At 34.2% G+C, this 21,774-nt stretch overlaps 1 protein-coding gene across 1 annotated transcript in view; it reads left to right on the top strand.

Annotated features, from left to right (window-relative positions):
• BRIP1 (BRCA1 interacting protein C-terminal helicase 1) overlaps window positions 1-21,774 on the top strand; it is a 219,706-nt gene that overhangs the window by 56,293 nt on the left and 141,639 nt on the right. The gene's annotated exons all lie outside the window — the stretch shown is intronic.

Raw genomic sequence — 21,774 nt, 5'->3', positions numbered from 1 at the left:
TGTGCACACATAGATTTCTGTGTATTGTCTCCTTCATTAGAATGTGAGTTCTTTTAGGGTAGGGACTGTTGTTGCTTTTCTTTGTATCTCCAGTGCTTAGCATGGTGCCTAGTACATGCCAAGAACTAAATAAATGCTTGTTGGTTGACATTACATCAAACCATGAATTTTCTTTACATATAGTTTGCTATTTTTTTAAACATTTTTATTTAAAGTTTTGAGTTCCAAATTTTATCCCTCCCTTCCTCCTCCCTGAGATGGTAAGCAATCAAATATAGGTTATACATGTACAATTATGTAAAACATTTCTATATTGGTCATTTTGTACAAGAAGACTTGAATAAAAAAAAGAAAGTAAAAATCCATGCATCAGTCTGTATTCAATCAATATCAGGTCTTTCTCTGGAGGCAGATATTATGCTTCATCTTTAGTCCTTTGGATTGTCTTGCATCATTGTATTGCTAAGCATAGCTAAGTCATTCACAGTTCTTCATCAAACAATATTCCTGTTACTATGTACAGTGTTCTTCTGGTTCTGTTCACCACACTATGCATCAGTTCATATAAGTCTTTCCAGGTTTTTCTGAAATCCACCTGTTTATCATTTCACAATAGTATTCCATTACAAGCATATACCACAGCTTGTTTAGCCGTTCCCCAATTAATGGGCGTCCCTTTGATTTCCAATTCTTAGCCACCACAAAAAGAGCTGCTATAAATATTTTTGTACAAATAGGTCCTTTATTTTTGATGCCTTTGGGTTGTTTTTCTTTCTTTTCAATTAACAAGCATCCATTTATTTTCTCTCCCTCACATTTTCCTTGTCCCCCCCCATTGGAAAAAAAAGAAAGCCCTTTGTAACAAGTATGTATAATAAAGCAATGTAAATTAAAATTATACAGAAAGGGTAGAAACTGTGTAATGCCTCATTGTAAGCTTAAAAAATATATCACCTTTAGAGTATATGGCAAGACATAAGCTGTTGGCTGGAATTTTACTTTAAAAGCTCATTATCTTTCAAGGATTGATAGAAAACAGATCCCTGTATTACAAATATAAACCTCACTTAAGTCATTTTAGAATCTAGGTAAGTTGAATCAGCTCTATCCTGGAATTTAGATCAGTGAAAAGAGGAAAGAAAGAGACTCATCAAACTACTCCAGGAGAATCTTTCTAAATGGTCTTATCCTTTATCATTCCTCCTCACTGGGAACATTCCAGGGTTCCTAGAACAAGGTAAATAAATAATGGTCAGAAATCAGTGGTTATTCCTCAAAGAAGGAAACCCATTAAAACTGGTTGAATGAGCAACTTTTTTGTGGAGGCCTAGCTTTAGATTAAGATGGTATAATGGGTCTTTCCAATTATGTGGTTACTTCACAAGAGTTTCCTGTGACAGTCTCAAAAGTTTTTTTTATAAATAGTATTTTATTTTTCCATTTACATATAAAGATAGTTTTCAGCATTCATTTTTATAAGATTTTAAGTTCCTAATTTTTCTCCCTTTCTCCCTTCCCTCCCCCTTTCCCAAGATAGCAAGCAATCTGATATATGTTATGTGAGTGAAGTCATGGAAACATATTTCCACATTAGTCATGTTGTGAAAGAAGAAACAGAACAAAAGAGAAAAGCCACAAAAACAAAAAAAAAATGAAAACAGTATGCTTTGATCGGCGTTCAGACTCCATAGTTCTTTCTCTGGATGTAGATAGCATTTTCTGTCATGAGTCTTTTGAAATTGTCTTGGATTGTTGCATTGCTAAGGAGACCTAAATCAATCATAGTTGATCATGATACAGTGTTACTGTTACTGTGTACAATTTTCTCTTGGTTCTACTCACTTCACTCAGCATCAATTCATGTAAGTCTTTCCAGGTGTTTCTGAAATCCACCTGCTCATCATTTCTTATAGCACAATAGTTCCATTACATTCACATACCACAACTTGTTTAGCCATTCCCCAATTGATGGGCATTCCCTCAATTCCAATTCTTTGTCACCACTGAAAGAGCTACTATAAATATTTTTGTACGTGTGGGCCCTTTTCCCTTTTTTATGATCTCTTTTGAACACAGACCTAGCAGTGGTATTGCTGGATCAAAGGGAATGCACATTTTTATAGTCCTTTGGACGTAGTTCCAAATTGCTTTCTAGAATGGTTGGATCAGCTCACAACTCCACTGACAATACATTAGCATCCTAATTTTCCTACATTTTCTCCATCATTTATCATTTTCCTTTTCTGTCATGTTAGCCAGTCTGATAGGTGTGAGGTGGTACCTCAGACCTGTTTTAATTTGCATTTCTCTAATCAGTAGTGGTTTAGAGTATTTTTCATATGCTTATAGATGGCTTTGATTTCTTTGTCTGAAAACTACCTATTCATATCCTTTGAACATTTATCAATTGGGAAATGACTTGTGTTTTTATAAATTTGACTCAGTTCTTTGTATAGTTGAGAAATGAGGCATTTATCAGAAATATTTGTTGCAATTTTTTTCTTGTATTCTGCTTTCCTTCTAATTTTGGTTGCATTGGTTTTGTTTGAGCAAAAACTTTTAAATTTTATGTAATCAAAATTATGTATTTGTATCAGTAAGGCAATAAACACAACATCAACGATAATCAATGATAAACTATATAGGCATATGCCTATGTAGTTCTGTATCGCAAAATATGAGAGCCTCTCCATATAGAAGGTAAAAGAAGTATAACATTTATTTAGACACCAGAGAATCATATCCCATAACCAAACGTTCAGCTCCCACAGACAGTTAGCCCACTTTATCATAACAGCAAGGAACTTAAAACACCATATCACAGCCTGGAGCCTCACCATCCCAAAACCTCTCCGACTCTCTACTGGAGTCTCCCCCAAAACAAACTCACAGTACAGCCTGTTCAGTTCTAACCATCATGAGGGAGGCCATTAGCAGCCATAACTGCTTTCTCTTTCTCTTTCTCTCTCTGCATTTCCTGTGATATAACTTCCTTTTCCTGTCAGGAAGCTCCTCCCACTACATGTGACTTAGGCTTCTTGTGATGTAAGCAGGCCACATGGCCTATTAATGGGTGGGAAAGATCTTCAAATCAAAATTGCTGCTACACTATTTTATATTTTGTAATGTTCTCTATATCTTCTTTGGTTCTAAATTCTTCCTTTATTCATAAATCTGACAGATAAACTATTCCATGTTCTCTTAATTTGCTTATGGTATCACCCTTTATGTGTAAATCATGTACCCATTTTGACCTTATCTTGGTATATACTGTGAGATGTTGGTCTTTACCTAGTTTCTCTCAGCATTTTTTGTCAGATAATGAGTTTCTTGTATCTTTGGGTTTGTCATGTACTAGATTACTATGGTCATGTACCATAATATAATTTGTACCTGATCTATTCCACTGATCCACCACTCTTTCTTAGCCAGTACCAGATTGTTTTGATAATTATTGCTTTATAATACAGTTTGAGATCTAGACCACATTCTTTTGCAATTTTTTATTGATTCCCTTGATATCTTTGAGCTTTTGTTCTTCCAGATGAATTTTATTATTATTTTTCCTAGCTCTATAAAATAATTTTTTGGTAGTTTGATTGGTATGGCACTGATTAAATAAATTAATTTAGGTAGAATTGCCATTTTTATTATATTGACTCAGACTATCCATGAGCAATTAATATTTTTCTAATTGTTTAGATTTAACTTTACTTGGGTGAAAAGTGTTATATAGTTGTGTTCATATAGTTCCTCATTTTATGTTGGTAGGTAGACTCCCAAGTATTTTATGTTGTCTACAGTTCTTTCAAATGGAATTGCTCTTTCTATCTCTTGCTGCTGGGCTTTGTTGGTCATATAAAGAAATGCTGATGATTTTTGTGAGTTTATTTTGTATCCTGCAACTTTGCTAAGTTGTTAATAATTTCAAGTAGTTTTTTAGTTGATTCTCTAGCATTTTCTTTTTTTGTGTGTTAAAATTTATTTAGTATTTTATTTTCCCCCAATTACATGTAAAAACCATTTTAAACATTTGTTTTTAAAACTTCTGAGTTCCAAATTCTCTTCCTTCCTTCTTCCCCTCCCTCCTCATTGAGAAAGCAAACAGTTCAATATAGAGTATACATGTATAGTCATGTGAAACATGTTTCCATATTAGTCATGTTCTGAAAGAAAACATAGACCCCCCAAAAAAACCTCAAGAAAAATAAAGTAAAAAAAAGGTTATACTTCAATCTATTTTCAGATAACATCAGTTTGTTGTCTGGAGATGGTATAACAACAGTGTTACTAGTAGGTGCTGTGGAGGTGTAAGGCCAGCACACAGGAGGGTTACTAGCACAGGTTCTCGGATCTGCTTTTCTAAGGAAAGCAACTTTAAGGGTTTTACAATCTTACTTTAAACATGCATATATCATTCACTTAGTTCAGAGAGAAAGGGCAGCACCCTGAACTTCAGAGAGTATACAAACAGAAATTACAAGCATACATTATATAAACAGAGCAAATAAACACAAACCCGTAGACAGGTTTCTAACTGTCTAACTATAGCAAAACATACAGTTACCAGAGAGAGAAGCATCAGCATCTGGGTTTTCAAAGCTGGGGCGCTCTGGGCTACCCAGAGTCTCGTCTGGTCAAATCACATGACACTCTTCCAGTGAGTGAGTGCCCTAAAACAAAAAGTCAACCTCAGATCATCTTTACCATTCTCAGAGTCAGAGGGTGTCACAACCATGTGACTCAAACCCATGTGACCTAGGCTTTCTTGTGACCTAAGCAGGTCCTCAAAGACTCTTGATTCAGCCAAAGACTCTGGTAATTCAAGACAGATTAGAGGTAGTCTCAAAGGGAAGGTACTTGGCATTAAAGGAGAATGAGAAAAACTTGCAGAAGGTAGGATTTTAGCTGAAACTTGTTATATATAACATACATTCACACACACACATTTTAACATATAAGGTAGAATTGGAACCCACGTCATCTGACTCTAAAACACCCCTTCGTTTTACAGATGAGGGAATTGAGATTCTGGAAGATTAAGTAGATTGTCCAAGGATACACAGGTCCATACAGATGCAGTTTTTAATGTTAAGAGTACTAGGTTTTATTCATATACTGAATAATTTTTAATTATTTGCATAATTTATGTAATCCATAAGTATACCACATTCTGAATTACAACAAAAATGCTTAAAGTATGCTATAAACTTTATTTCACAACTATAATCTCATTTATTTATTATTAACATTTCTCACAAATGTTAGTACCTAAAGCTCTTACATTTTGTACAGTTGTCACATAACAAAAGCACAGTATAACCAACAGACAGTATGCATACTCCAATAGTATCCTCCCAAAGTCAAGAAGAAAAAAGTGCCTAGAATAGTGGTGAACTTATAGAGGGTAATGGACAAAAATATTTAAAACAAAGGCAAGACTCATCAAAGGCACTTGTTTACCTCAGTGCTGAGAAACCCTCAAACAAAAAAACAGCAAAAAGTCCCACTTTGCTTGCCATTACATTTGAAAGGCAAGACTCAAAGGTACTTGATCACCTCCAAAGCACTCCAAAACAAAAAATAAAAGGTCCCACTTTACCTGCCCATTCAAATAAAGGCACTTGATTGCTTTAGCATTCCAAAAGAGAAAACATTAAAGACACTTGATTGCTTTAGCATTCCAAAAGAGAAAACATCCCAAACACATACCACTACTTGTTCAGTCATTCCCACATTGATGGGCATCCTCCCAATTTCCAACTCCCTGCCATCAGAAAAGAGCTGCTATAAATATTTTTGTACATATAGGTCCTTTTCCCTTTTGTTTTTTCTCTCTTTTTGGATACAGACCTAGTAGTGGCACTGCTAGGGCAAAGAGTCTTCATGGTTTTATATCCCTTTGAGCATAGCTCCAAATTGCTCTATAGAATGGTTGAATCAGTTCACAACTGCACCAACAGTTCATTAATGTTTTGTTTTTCCCATATCCCCTCTAATTTTTGTCATTCTCCTTTTCTGTCTTATTAGCCATTCTAGTAGGTATGAGGTAGTACCTCAGAATTGTTTCAATTTGCATTCCTCCAATCAATAGTGTATTAGAATACCTTTTCATATGACTATAGATAGCTTTGATTATTTCATCTGAAAACTGTTCATATCTCTTGATCATTTATCAATTGGGGGATGTCTCTTATTTTTATAAATTTGACTCAATTCTCTATATATTTGAGAAATGATGCCTTTATCAGAGAATCTTGTTTCAAAATTTTTGTCACAGTTATGATTGCTAAATGTATTTCCCTCCATCGTATTGCAACATGAAGTAAATTCAAACTGTTTGTTCTAAAGATGTCCCACTTGTCTCTTTCTCCTTTTCACCTTCCTCTTGTTCTCTTTTTTGCATTTTTGAGTACTTGTTTGATGTTGCTGTTTTTTTCTTTTTTTCTTTTCTTACATTGCTATCACTCCCTTATTTTATTAGGTCGTGAACCTTAAATTGTGAACTCTTTGAGGGCTGGAACTGTCTTTTGTTTCTTGCAGCTCAGTAACATTCCTTTACATTAATATATGTTACATAATTTTGATAATGATAATGAAAGAATATTTTTTAAGCCATTCCCTAATTGGCTTAATTCTGATAATACACTTAGTTTCCAGTCTTTTGCTATAACAAAAAATGTTGTTTGGAATATTTTGTACATAAGGGTCCTTTCCTTCTTATTTTGTTCTCTTTGAAGTATAATCCAGTAGTGGTATCACTTGGTCAAAGTGTATATATATGCTTTAGTGACTTTTTTGGGCATAGTTCCAGATTTCTTTACAGAAAGGATGAACCAGTTCATAACTCCACTGTCAGTGTATTAAGGTGTCTGTCCTCCTGTATCTCCTGTAACAATTGTCATTTTCCTTTATAAAAAATTATTATTTTTTTTCAATTTAATGTGTTCGAATTGGAATTTCAGAGTTCTTTTAATCTGTAATTTGGAGAATTTTTTTCATGGGGTTGTTAGTAGCTTGCTTTTCTTCTAAGAACTACTTATTCATATCCTTTGATCATTTATTGGGGAAGACCTCTTGTTCTTGCTTATTTTAACCAATTCTTTATATACCTTGGATGCCAGACCTTTATAAAGAAACATGCTACAAAGATTTTTTTCCTCAGTTAAATTTCTTTCTAATTCTAACTGCATTGGTTTTGTTTGTACAGAAATTTTTCTATTTTTTTCTCATCAAATTGTATTTTACCTTTTGCAAACCTCTCAATCCCTGTTTAGTCAAGAACTCTTCCTATGCATTTTTCTAAAAGGTATCTTCTTCCTTGCTCCTCTCCTTTGTTATGATGTGACCTTTTATATCTAGGTCACATTCATTGGAGCTTATATTTGTAAATGGTGTGAGTATTGGTCTAAACTTAATTTTTGCCAGACTGCTTTTCTGAACAGTTTTTTTTTTTTAATAACGAGTCCTTTCCTCACTTAATTGGGGGTCTTTAGGTTTATTGAATACTGTGATTTGCTTTTGAATCTTATGTGCCTAATCTGTCTACAAAATTGATTAACATTCCTATTTCTAATCTAATCTGTTTCACAGATCCACTTTTCTACTATGGAACCAGAACCACACACTTGATGATTCCTGCTTTGCATTATAGTTTGAGATCTGGTACTACTAAGCCCTCTTCCTTCCTACTTTTCTTTCATTATTTCACCTGAGAATCTTGACCTTTTGTTCTCCCAGATGAATTATGTTGTTATTTTTTCTAGCTCTATAAAGCAGCTCTTTGGTAGTTGATTGCTAATGGCATTGAATTAATTAGTAAATTAATTTAGGTTGTATGGTATTGACTTTTTTTAATTACATTGGCGGGAAATATGACCAATTAGTATCTCTCGATTGTTTAGGCCTATCTTTGTTTTGGTAAGGAGTGTTTTATAGTTATTTTCCTGTGTTTTTCTTGATGAGTAGACTTTCAAATATTTTATGCATTATGTAGCTATGTTGAATGGAATTTCTCTTTATATCTTTTCCTACTGGGCTTTTTTGGTAATGTGCAATGATCATTATTTATGTGGGATTATTTTATATCTTCCTACCTTACTGATAATCATTACGTATTTCAATTAAATTTTAGTTGACTTTCTAGGGCTCTCCAAGCAGGTAATTACATAATATGCAAAAGATGATAATTTTCTTTTCTGTTTACCTGTGATTAGTTTCCTTTTCTTATATGGCTATAGTGAGCATTTCTTGAACTATATAAAATAGTTTATATCATCACATTTATTATTAATAATGTATCAGTAAGGCAAGATTCACAATATTGATGGTGATCATGAATATGCCTGTATAGTTCAGAATCACAAGATATGAGGGACTCTATATAGAAGGCACAAGAAGTAAAACATTTATTCAGACACCAGAGGATCAAATCCTAAAACCAGTAATTCCAGTTTGACATGGCAACAATTGTATCCCAAAACCAGTAAGTCCAGTTCAATGTAACAGCAAGGAAATTAAAACATAGTATCACAGCAAGGAGGCAAGCCATCCTGTAACCTTCCTCTCTGCTGGGGCCTTCCCATAAACACTCATTCACAAACCCTAGCTGTCTGCTTGCCTGCATCTTCTCTTCCCCAAAGTTCTTTCTTTCTCCATCTCCTTCTCCTTGGGCTGAATTGTGAGCTTAGTGGCTACCTTCAGAGTATATATACCCTTCTTAGGGCCCAAGGGCTTTACATCTAATCAGCAAAAGGGTGTGGGCCTGGGACCTCACACCTAGTTAGCAAAAGGGTGTGGGTCTTCCTACTAACAAGCCTCCTCTAATCATGCTTCCCTTAACTAGCTCCATCTGAGGCCTGTTAAATGGGTGGAGAAGATCCTTAATCACATTAACACCACAAATAATAATAATGATATAATATAAATGATATAAGTAACATTTATATTTATATTTATATCATTGGGGCAGCTAGGTGGCACAGTGCATACAGAATTGGGCCTGGAAGCAGGAAGACTCATCTTCCTGTGTTGAAATCTGGCTTCAGGTGCTTACTAGCTTTTTGACCCTTGGGCAAGTCACTTAACCCTGTTTGCCTCAATTTACTCATCTGTAGGGTGAGTTGGAGAAGGAATAGCAAACTTCTCTTTGTCAAGAAAACCCCGAAAAGTGTTGTGAAGAATTGGACAGGAGTGAAATGACTTAACAACAAAAAATTGGTGGTAATTGACATCTTTGTTTCACTCCTGATTTTGTTGGAAAGGTTTCTAGGGTTTCGCTATAATATATAATGCTGACTTTTAGTTTTAGATAGATTTTGTTGTTTATTGTTGTTGAGTAGTTTTCAGGCATGTCTGACTCTGTGACCCCTTTGGGGGCTTTTGTGGAGAGGATACTGGAGCGGTTTGCCATTTCCTTCTCCAGTTCATTTTACAGATGGGGAAACTGAGGCAAACAGGGTTAAATGTGCCCACGGTCACATAGTAAGTGTCTGAGGTTGGCTTTGAACTCAGCTCTTCCTGATTCCAGGCCTGGCATTCCATTCAGTACACCATCTAGCTGCCCTTTTAAATAGCTAACTATCATATTAAGGAAAGGTCCATTTGTTCCTATGGTTTTTACAGCTTTTTGAAAACAGACATGAATATTGACTCATGTAGAAACAGACATGAGTATATTTTTCAAAAGCCCTTTCTATATTTATTGATAGAATCATGTGATTTTTATTGTTTTTGTTATTGATATAGTCTATCATGTTTATAGTTTTCTTAATATTGAAGCAACCCTGCATTCCTGATATACAGCCAACCCAGTCATATTACAAAGTTCTTCCAATATTTTTCGCTAGCCTCTTTCCTAAAAATTTATATAGCCATTTTGATTGATATTCATTGGGGAGCTTGATCTGTAGTGTTCTTTCTTTGTTTTGCCTCTCCTTGGTTTGGGAATCAAAACCATATTTGTATTGTAGAAGGAATTTGATAATATCTAATAATTTACTTTTTCCCCTCTTCATGTATTGTCAATTCTCCTCTTTAAATTTTTATATTGATTTTTCCTCCAAAAGATTATCTAATGATTGGTCTTTTCAAGAAATAATTCCTAGTATTATTTTTAATTTTTTTATTTTCAAGATTTTTTGTGTTATTTTTTTTTTATTTTGAGGATTTAAAAAAATTTCTTTTAGTTGCATGACAAATTGATTCATATGTTCTGTCCTTCCTTTATTAATGAAAGTATTTAGAGATATACATTTTCCCCAGTGGACTGCTTTGGCTGCATCTCAAAAATTTTGTCATGTTGTTTCATTGTCATCATCTTCTTGGCTGGAAACATCTGTTTCTATATTTTATTCTTTAACTAACAAAATCTTTAGGATTAAGTTATTTCATTTCCATTTAAATGTTAATCCTTTTTTTAAAGGTCCCTTATTGATTATAATTTTTATTGTGTTGTGGTAAGTAGAGAATAAGCTTAATATTTCCACTTAACTGCATTTCTTTATAAGGTTTAATGCCCTAGCACATAGTCAATTTTTATAAAGGTGCCATACATAGTTAAGATTTATCTCTATCTCTATCTAGATATATCCATGTATCTGCCTATACAGACACACATAGATTATTTCTACTTTTTGTTTCTATTTAGTAATCATGAGAGATCTGTCATTGCCAACTAAAAATGTTCTATTTAGGTCCTTAGGTTTTTTCTTAGTTATCTTTTTTTAGACATATCAATCCAAAAGGGGATCATTGAGGTCCCCAACTATTATAGTTTTCTTTATTTTCCTGACATTCAATTAACTTTTCTTTTAAGTAATTACATGCAATTTTGCTTGGTACATATGTATATATCAAGTATTGATATTATTTCTTTGTTTATGGTGCCTTTAAGCATAGTGTAATTCCTTTTTTCTCTCTTTTGTGTATTTTTACAACTGTTTTCTCTGAGATCATGATTGCTATCTTTTCTGAGTCCACCTGAAGCATAAATATTCCTCTATTCTCTAATTTTAAATCTTTGAATCTTCATTTCAAGTGTGTTTGTTATAAACATACTGTTGGATTCTGCTTTGTTATCCCTTTGATTATCCTTTCCTGTTTTATGAGTGAAGTTTCTTTGCCAGATATGATTGCTGATTATGCTTTTTTCTCCATCATATACTTTTATACCTTTCCTCTTTTTGCCCTACTTCCTTTCCCCGCTCTTTACAGAGAAGAAAGTGGTAAAAGAATGAATGTGATATGCTTTGATTCCGCTTCTTCTCTTGCCCCAAACCTGAATACTGTTTGCTGTTTTTTTTTCTTTTTAGTTCTCCTTTTGATGATATAGCTTTGTAAGCTGAAATTGGGACTGCTGCCTCTTGAGCATTTCTCATATTTCCCTTTCTCTACCTGTTTTTATGTTGAGTTTTACCTATTGCACAGCAAACTTTTTGTGTAGTGTCTATGTGTGTATGTGTGTTCAACTTGTCTTTAGTTCAGATGAGACCAAATCTCGACTTCTGTGTTCCTTTTTGCATGCCTTCTACATTTGAGAAATAATAAGTTTGATTTTCTTCCTCAGCTAGGTGGCACAGTGGATAAAGCAATGGTCCTAGAATTGAGAAGACCTGAATTCAAGTCTATCCTCAAACACTTACTAGCTATGTGACCCTAGGCAATTCACTTAGCTTTTGTTTGCCTCAATTTCCTCATCTGTAAAATGGGGATAATAATAGCACCTAAGTGTCTCAGGATTATTGCGAGGATCAAATGAGATAATAATTGTATAACACTTAGCATAATATCTAGTACATAGTAAGTACTATATAAATGTTAACTATTATTATTATATCCCTTTGTCCTTACTTTAAGACCATCAAAACCCAGTCAGTCCCTTAATCTTATTAATCATCCTGTTATCCTTGAAATAATTTTGATTCTCAAGGTACTTGTCTTTTCTTCCCCATTAAAAAGTAAGCCCTTCATCCCCATGCAGCCTCTTCCAATTACTCAAATATTCTTTTTCTTTTTAGTTTTCTTTTAATTCCTGTATTTGCATTCCGTGTTTTCTATTCAGCCACTGATTTTTTGTGGCGAATACTTGAAAGTCTTATATTCCAGTAAAGGTTCGCTTTTTCCCTCTGTATGTATACTCAGTCTGAAAAGTAAGTTGTCCTTGGTTGTAAGCCATCATCTTTTGCCTTTTGGAATGTTTTCCGAAAAAGCATTACAAGATTTTCCCTCTTTTATCATAGTGGCTGTCAGGTATTGTGTGACCTTGGTGTTTGGTTCCTTGGTATATGAACTCTTTTTTAAAAATATATGTTTTTATTGGTATTTTCTGTCTCTTATATCACCATAATATTCCATATGTCCTTCTCTCTCCCCCCTTTTAGAGAGCCCTCCTGTATGGCAAATAATATTTTTTAGAGAAGGAAAAAAAGTCAACAGAACTGATTGATAACATTGAAAAAATCTGAAAAAATGTGTAATGTATAAGACCTGAGGCCTTCCCATGTCCACAAGGGGATAGATTGGGAGGATCTTTTCATATCTCTTAATTTGAGTCCCACCTGATCTTTATAATTTTGTTAATTTACTTTTGATTTTTCGATGTGTCATTGTTCTTTCCATTTACATGGTTGTGGTTATATTGTGCATATTGTTTTCTTGGCTCTACTTCATTCTGTTTCAGTTCATATATTCTTTCTTTTTCTATGTATTCATCACACACATTCTTACAGTATTATATTACATTCATGTACCACAATTTGTTTAGCCATTCCTTAATTGATGGGTGTCTATATCCTTTTCAATTCTTACCCATCACAAAAAGTGTTGCTGTAAATATTTTGGGGTATATGGGGACATTTTTTTCTTATCAATTACTTCCTTAGGGTGTAAGCTCAGTAATGGAATCTCTGGTTCAAAGAGTATGGACATGTTAATTAATTTATCTGCATAATTCCAAATTGCTTTGTATAAAGCTTATACTGTTTCACAGCTCTGCCAACAATGTATTAGTGTTCCTATCTTTCCATGACCTTTCTAACACTGACTATTGCCTTTTCTCCTCATTATTGCTAATTTGTAGGGTATGAGGTAAAACCTTAGAGTGGTTTGATTTACATTTCTCTTATTAGTGATTTAAAACATTTTTTCATGTTCTTATGAATACTTTGTAATGCTTTTGAGAACTGTTCATATCCTTTGACAGTTTATCTCTTGGGGAATGGCTATGTGTGTGTATATATGTGTGCATGTATGTGTATGTATATATGTATATACATATACATATATGTTGTTTTATATCTTGAATACCAAACCATTATCAGATAAATTTAATACAAAATTTTTCCTATTTGGCCACTTTCTTATCCTAGATGCATTAATGTTTATGCAGAAGCTTTTCAGTTTTAAGTTCCCCCTTCTGCTGTAGGCATAGTATTATATTTTTTCAATTAATCTTTTTTAAAAAAGATTGCCCTGGTCTAAATCACTATTGATTAGAGAAATGTAAATTATAACAATTCTGAGGTACCACCTCACACCTATCAAATTGGCTAATGTGACAGAAAATGGAAATGACAAATGTTGGAGGGGATGTGGAAACACTGGGACACTAATGCACTGTTGGTAGAATCGTGAACTGAGCCAATCATTCTGGAGAGCAATTTGGAACTATGTTCAAAGGGCTATAAAACTGTACATATCCTTTTACCCAGCAATACCACTACTAAGTCTGTATCTCAAAGAGATCAAAGAAAAAGGAAAAGAGCTTATATGTACAAAAATATTTATAGCAGTTCTTTTTGTGATAGCAAAGAATGGTAAATTGAGGGCATGTCTGTCAATTGGGGAATGGCTGAACAAATATGATTGTGATGGAATATTATTGTCCTATAAAAAATAACAAGCAGGATGCTTTCAGAAAAACCTAGGAAGACTTACATGAACTAATACAAAGTGAAATGAGCAGAACCAGGAGAACACTGTACACAGTAACAGCAATATTGTACGATGATCAGCTGTGAATGATTTAGCTGTTCTCCGCAATATAGTGATCCAAGACAATTATGAAGGACTTATGGTGAAAAATGATATCCACTTCCAGAGAAAGAACTAATGGAACTTGAATGCAGATTGAAGCATACTTTTAAAAACTTTCCTTATTATTCTCGGTTTTTTTTGTCTGTGTTTTGGTTTGCAACATGGCTAATATGGAATTGTTTTGCATGAATGCATACATATGTTCTATGTCAAACTGCTTGCCTCCTTAACAAAGGGAGAAGGGAGGGAAGGAGAGAGAATATGTTACTTAAAATTTTTTAAAAAGTTAAAAATTTTTGTTTACATGTGATTGAAGAAAAAATAAAGATTAAATGCAAAAAAACTCCACCTCCTATAGCATAAAAAATAAAAAGATGGCCCTGTTTCCACTGTCTCTCTTCCCCCTCCCTTTGATTCCCTCTTCTCATTTGGTATTCTCCCTTCCTCTCCTCTCTTTCAGCTAGTACTCCTTAGTTTTTAAATTTCATTTTTTGTGCCCCTTTCCAAAAGGGATTTCTCTCACTCTCTTCAGTATCCATCTTCTCTTTCTTTTTACCTTCAAGACCCTCAATTTCTGATTCATGACCCCAATAATCATGTAGTCTCTCTCTTTCCCCTGTATTCTTCTTGCAGTCAAAGCTCGTAAGGTATCCATTCTAGGCTTTCCCCTCCAGGCACTTTTTGCCTCTGCCTTATAGGGCTTGTCCAGTGGGTTTCCCTTTTCCATTGTGCCTCATTTCCAGAACAGTGACAATTATTACAGGTGTCAGCAACAACAGTGCTCCATGATGGGGCCCCTCACTCACCATATCCCTTGTTATGAAGCCCACCACTGATCTGTGCTCTTATGTTGACCTTTTTTTTTTTCTATATTTGCCTGGAAATCTCCCTGTGTCTATGCTTTCTCACTGCTCCATATGCTAGTTGCCCCCAGGGGTTGCAACTCCCTCTCTCCTCAGAGTAGATTTTTTATTTGAACTCTTTCTGTCCACTTGAAGTATTTTTTTCCCTTCCCTTGCAAACTCTGGATTTTGACTATATTATTTCTGGGAGTTTTCATTTTTGAGTTTCTTCTAGGAGGTGACTGGTAGATTCCTTCTATTATATCATTGCTTTCCTAGTTTTAATAAATTTGTGAAGTTTTCCTTTATGATTTTTTCAATTGTAATGTCTAGGGTTTTTTTGGGTTATTTTTAGGGAGTCTGATGACTCAAATTTTCTCCCTTTGACCTGTTTTCCAGGTCAGTTGTTTTCAGTAATTGATACCTTACATTTTCTTCTCTTTCATTTCAAAAATTTTGCTCTATTATTTCTTATTTCATAGATTCAGCTTGGTTCTTGAATTCTGCTTGGTTTATTCTAATTTTCAGGGAATCCAATATTTGGATAAAGAAATACTTTCTCTTCTAAGGTATTTATTCTCCATCAAATTCTTTACTCAAGAGTTTTTATTTTACTTATAATGACATTTTAAAAAATCTTTTGAAAATAATTTTTTTTTGCTTCATTTCTTAAAGGTGAAATTGTAGCGATTTGGGATGTCATGCCATATCCAGGCTCTGACTCTTTTTGAATGGGGTGGTCAGGACCAGAATTCCCTCACTTTGACTTCATGGACTCCTGCCACTGGCTTCCTCTTTCTTTCATATGTCATTGTTCAGGGTGCTGGGCAGGCTTCAGAGTCCCTGGTCAGGGTGTGGCCATGGTCTTCAGTCCCCACAGGGGTTTTCTTAGTAGAGGTACTGCTGTGTCCTGGCTTAGGGTGCTAGCATGAACTTCCAGCCTGTTCATTTGTGAACTTTCTGCCTTCCCTGGCATGATTACTCTTCTGGCATCTATAGATTTTGTCTCTCTTTTTGTGGATTCTTGGGCTTAATGATGTTTCCGTGCTTCTACTTGTTCTCTTTGCATTTTTTCATTGGTAGGGAGGGACCCTATACCTTAGTCCCTATCTCCTTCCCACTCCCCTCATATCGAAAAAAAGAAGAAAAAAACCCCAAACCCACATAACAAATATACATAGTCAAACAAAATAAACTCTCACATTAGCCATTTCCAAAAATACCTGTTTCCTGTATCTTGAGTACATCACCTCTCTGTCAGGAGAGGGGTAACATACTTTTTCATTGGTCCTCTTGAATTGTGGTTTTCCATTTCATTGATCAGAGTTCTTAAGTCTTTCAAATTTATTTGTGTTTATAATGTTATTGTATACATTGTTTTACTAGTTCTACTCTCTTCATTCTGTATCAGTTCATACAAGTCTTCCCAGATTTCTCTGAAATTATGTTTTGTAATTTCTTGCAGCATAGTGATATCTTATTACATTAATATACCTTAATTTGTTCAGCCTTTGCCCAGTTTATATAACTCTTTCCTTTCAAGGATCTATCCAGGTTTAATGAGATGACTTCTTTCTCCTTGGTTAATGAAACCGTTTTATAATTGTTCCTTCTCCTTCATTCATTTTCCAAAAATACTTAACTATATTTGAGTAGGTCAGTTATGTTTAAGGGACATAAATTTGTGGGCGTTGACCTGTAGCCTCTTTAAGCTTCTTTCTGATCACAGCTATATAGAAGGAATAGTGGCAAGAACCTAGAAGTTGGACTCCTTTGAAGAGCAGAATCATGGTGATCCTTCTTTATCCCCTCACATAGTTACCATATATTCTGTAGTAGTAGTAGTAGTAGTAGTAGTAGTAGTAGTAGTAGTAGTAGTAGTAGTACCAGTAGTAGTAGTAGTAGCAGTAGTAGTAGTAGCAGTTATAGTAATAGTAGTAGTACTAGTAGTAGTAATCTACACTTCCATAGGCTTTTAATTTTATTTTTGTTTCAGTTCAAAATTTTTGCCTCACTTCACTCCCTTTCCCAGCCATTGAGAAGGCAAGAAAAATTTGATACCCATTATACATATGAAGTCATGCAAAACATTCTATATTACATAGGGTTTTAAGGTTTGTAAAACATTTAATACTCATCTCCTTTGATCTTTAAGACAAACCTGTGAAGAAGGAGGTGCGTGTGTAGTTTTCTCCATTTTGTAGATTAGAAAAGTAGGGTTTAGAGAGATCAGTTGACATGCCCAACTTCACATGGGTAGGGAAAGGGTTTGAATCCAGGTTATTTTTGTTCCAAGTGAAGTATTCCTCCATTACACCATTAGGCTTCCATGGTGCTGTAGAGGTAAGAGATCAAAATAACCTTTTAAGTGAAGAAGATTGTACTTGAATATTTCTGTGAAATTCCAAGATGAGTTTTGGCTGCTGAGGATTTATTTGAACCATGATTTTAAATCATTGGTTCCTGCCCATATAAATGAACATAACAGACATACTCATAGGGACCTCTTCTGCTGACTCACTTTAAAAGGTCAGATTGAGTTTCCTTGCCTTTGATTGAAATAAAAAGGCTCTAGAAATTCTTTGGTTGTGAGAAAAAAAGCAGTCTTCCACACTAAAATCGAATTCTGCCACCCAGTGCAGCCACATGTGGCTCCTGGAGATTACAAGTTATTGGCAGGCCTTTGTGTTTATCTGACTTGACCTAGAGCTAAATTGGCTGTGAATGAATAATTTCAATATCTTTAGCTGCCTCATATAGTAACAGTATGTTTATCAGAAGAAGATTGGTTGAAAATTTTGTCCCCTCGGAACAGACAAACCAGCTTACATGTTAATTTACCTCTGTGCCAATGGCTAAGAAAAATGGTAACTTAATAGTATGGTATTATTAAATTCTTAAGTGCTTATTGCTGTAAGACTCCTGGACCAGACATGGTCTACATAGAAGTCTTAGCCTCTTGAATAGATTGGAGGACATTACTACTATTATTTTTCACCAAGACCCCTACCCACTTTTCTGCAATCTTGAAAGTCGCTGACTTTTATGTTGTCTTTTGCAACAATGAATACCATTTTCTGATACTCTCTATTATCTGAAACACTCATTTCTTTCCATGTTCCATCTCACATTGATAATTGCTATATTAGCCCAAATATAAACCAAACTTTCCCTTCAAGTCTTGCTTATGTAAAAACTAAGTGGAGATCACTCTTAATAAGAGAATGGCAACAAAAATGACAGAACTGTGATGATACAAATCATTTTGACTTAAGAAATGTAAAGAAAAGCAGTAAATATGTATTTAAACTGTAATTTATATATTTTAAAGTGTATCTATGTATATATTTGTCTCTATTTCTATATATATACATGGAAAAAGAAAATAGATATACACAAAAGAATAAGATATATACATGTATGATGTACATGTATATATGCACATACGTGTACTGTGCCATACAATATGACACATGTATATCTGCCTTCTGTCTATATACATATATGTGTGTGTGTATTCCTATAGATACATACACATGTGTATATAACTTTTCTTTTTTAAAAAAATCACGTTGTAGCTGGTCTCCTAATTTTGGACCACTATGATATAGAGTACTATAAAGCACTATCTAAATATACATGGCTATATCTCATATGCATTTATTTGTTTAAACAATTTCATTGATACATTTTGCTTTTACATCACAATTCTGGTATACTTTACCATTCTTCCCCCACCCTCCCAACCGAAGTGAATCTTCCTTTGTAACAATGACTCATTAGAGTCATTGACCATGTCTGATAACATGTAACATTACATAGCCAGAACTTCCCCCACCCCACCTCTCCAAGAAAAGGAGGTAGGTGTTAATTGTGATCCCTCTGGGGCTAGGATTGGTTGTTATAATTATATAGCATTCCGTTTTATTATATTATTCTTTTCATTTATGTTGTAATCATTATATGTTTTACTCTTCTGTTTACAATATCAGTTTATAAATGTCCTCCTATGTTTTTCTGAATTCCTCATTTTTTGCGGTGCATGTAATATTGCATTACATTCATATGTGACTATTTGTTTAGTCATTCCTCAGTGATAGATACCTACTTTATTTCCAAATTATTGCTACCACAAAAAGTGCTGCTATAAATATTTTAGTAAACGTGATATCTTTCTTTTTGTCTTTGACCTCCTTGAGGTCAAAGGGGTCAAAGGGGTACATTGAATCACTTTTTTCATACAATTCTATATTGTTTCACATAATTCTAGAATGGTTGGACCAATTTGTAGCTCCATCAATACTATGGTAGTGCGCACCAGAGAGTTTAACTGGAGCCTTTAGTAGGAACGTATGGGTTGAGAAAGGAGTTGTTCTTTAATAATGTAAATGAAGAAACTCTCCTGCTTTCTCTGTTTCCACTTCTCACTCACTGTACCATTCTAAAGAATTTCCCTATTGTTCTAACATGTTAACCTTCAGTGGAGCCCCTGTAAAAAACGCATTTTCACGGAGAGGTATAACATTAGCCAATTTTGTAACATCCTCCATGATGCCAACATATGTTTAAAAAAACAAAATATGACACCCTTAAAAGTTCTAAAATTAAAAACTACTGTGGTGAGGGTAATTCTTTTTAAAGTTAGTTCTAAACTTTGAGTCCTTTGAAGCCTTCAGCAGGTAAACACTTAATTGACCAACCCCCAAAGTATAACCTCATCACTGTGAGTGCCAAGACTCAGCTTTAAAAAAAAATTAAACTGAAATAAAAGTTTGAAATGCAAAGTATGTGGCAAGAAAGTTATTACTTAAGTTTAGCAATTGTTGGAAGAATTATGTCAAATAGCTAATATCTCTATGCCCTAGGAAAGCACCGCTGTACTAGATTACCCTTGTGTTCTGATGTAATATTTACTCTTTGCATTTAATGAAACTTTGGGGCCTATGCCTCTTCTCCCTCGAAGGATGAATTTTGCTATAGTGTGAACAGGGGAAAGCTGAATTAAATGAAAAGATTGAGTGTAGACTTAAAAGTCTGCTGTATGAAAAAGTAAACTGATTCTACTGCTTAAAGTTACATTAATTCTTTTAGTATGTTAATTAGTGTGATCATTTCAAAGAGAAAAAAAAAGAATTTGGTCAGAAATATCATGATATAATTTGCATTCCAGTTTTCTGTGTGACCATAAACTGAGTCGGATATTGCCACATATGTAACATACACCACATGTCAGCTGTTTCCTGCCTCACTGCTGACAAGAGCCCCATTCATAACTCCTCTTTTTATCCTTTCAGTGAATAAGTAATTATTCAATATAGAAGGCAGGATATTTGGAACTGGCTATTTAATGTGGCAGCACACTGTAATGAAATCTGCTGTTACTGGCAACCTGATAGGAGAGTGTAACAATTCCAGCATGGCTGTAACTTTATCTGCTTTGACGGGGCTGTTTATTTGGCACATCAGTGAACCTTTTATCCCAGTGAGTGACAGATCCAGAAGGGTCACATTTACATCCATTCTATCATGTATTGTCATATTTAATGGCGGACAAGGTTGAGTGGGATCGGGGGTAATTTGAACTTGCTTTTCCACAGAGTAGAGGCTAAAAGACAGCTTGATCTCCCATATTGTGGTGTAACACATGCCATGACTTAGCATTTGTTTATGAAGGATAATCTTACTGATTACAATTAAAAAAATCTTTGAGCTGTCAAATATAGCATATTGCTCTCTGTCCTATTCAACTAAAACCTTCCAGTACAAAGTCTCTTAGGCTCGTGTGCTGTTTAGCTTTTTCACTCTAGTGAAAAATTCTACAATCAGGCTTTTCACAGACTTTATACTATTTCACTTTATTTCTCTCACATGAAGCTTTAGTTTGCTACTTTTGTCTCAGTGGCTGAGGGAGGAAAGGGAGCTATTCTTAAGAACCAAGAAGTGGGAAAAGCCAGTTGGGTTCTATTATACAGTGTTGGAATTTTTTTTTCCAGGATTCATTTCCTTGTAACTATGAACCATGAAATACTTGGTAAGGAATAGATTGAATACTAGACTATGTAGCTGATGATGCATATTGGTGAGTTTGTGAAGAAATAGGCTATGGATAGACTATTTCTGTGGAATAGAATTTTCATCTGAAACAGATAAAAAAACCTTCAGAACAATAATTTGATATGCTTAGGAATTTTTTTAAAAAGCTATTCCGAATGATAATGATAATGTGAAAGAACTTACATGAAGGGTAATGGAATTTCAGCTATATTAGCATCAAATAAACAATCTTTATTCCTTGTCAAATATTAATATTATTTCATTAACCTTTCTACTTTTGCTAGAAATGAATCTTACAATATTTTTCTAAGTTTGTCTTCTTTTTTCCCAAAGGCTAAAATTGTCCAATGTGAGATCTCTGTGGCAACTTGACATTAAGCTGTTCTTTTGTAAATTGCATAAAGAAAGCTTTGTTTTTGTTTTACTGGAAAATTATACAGTATTTGTCTTGCCTGCTGCTTGATTGGGATCTCTTCTATTGGGCCAGGTATACATGTAAAATAATGAAATGATAGTACCAAAAAATTCACTTGAATTAAGTAGATGCTAGAATTAATACCTTTTTTCTTAATGTATTTCTAGTGGGAAAGATATGAATGAATATCTTGGTTGTTGAAATTAAAATTTAATTTTATGTACATTTGTATTATATTTCTAGGGTCCAGTATAATTATATAAAATTCCGTTGAAGTTCTTTTTAGATTGGTGAAGGACTAATCTTAAGTATAGTTTATATTATTTTTAATGCATGCTTATCATATACATGTTATTTTTTACATTTTATTCATTTTGGAAGGAATTTTAGATCTTTTTAAAAACTCGTTTTTACTTGACAGATGATTCA

Source organism: Trichosurus vulpecula, chromosome 4 (genome assembly GCF_011100635.1).
Source record: "Trichosurus vulpecula isolate mTriVul1 chromosome 4, mTriVul1.pri, whole genome shotgun sequence".
Taxonomy (NCBI): domain Eukaryota; kingdom Metazoa; phylum Chordata; class Mammalia; order Diprotodontia; family Phalangeridae; genus Trichosurus; species Trichosurus vulpecula.
The sequence above is the reverse complement of the archived record's forward strand: the minus strand, read 5'-3'. Positions and strand labels throughout refer to the sequence as shown.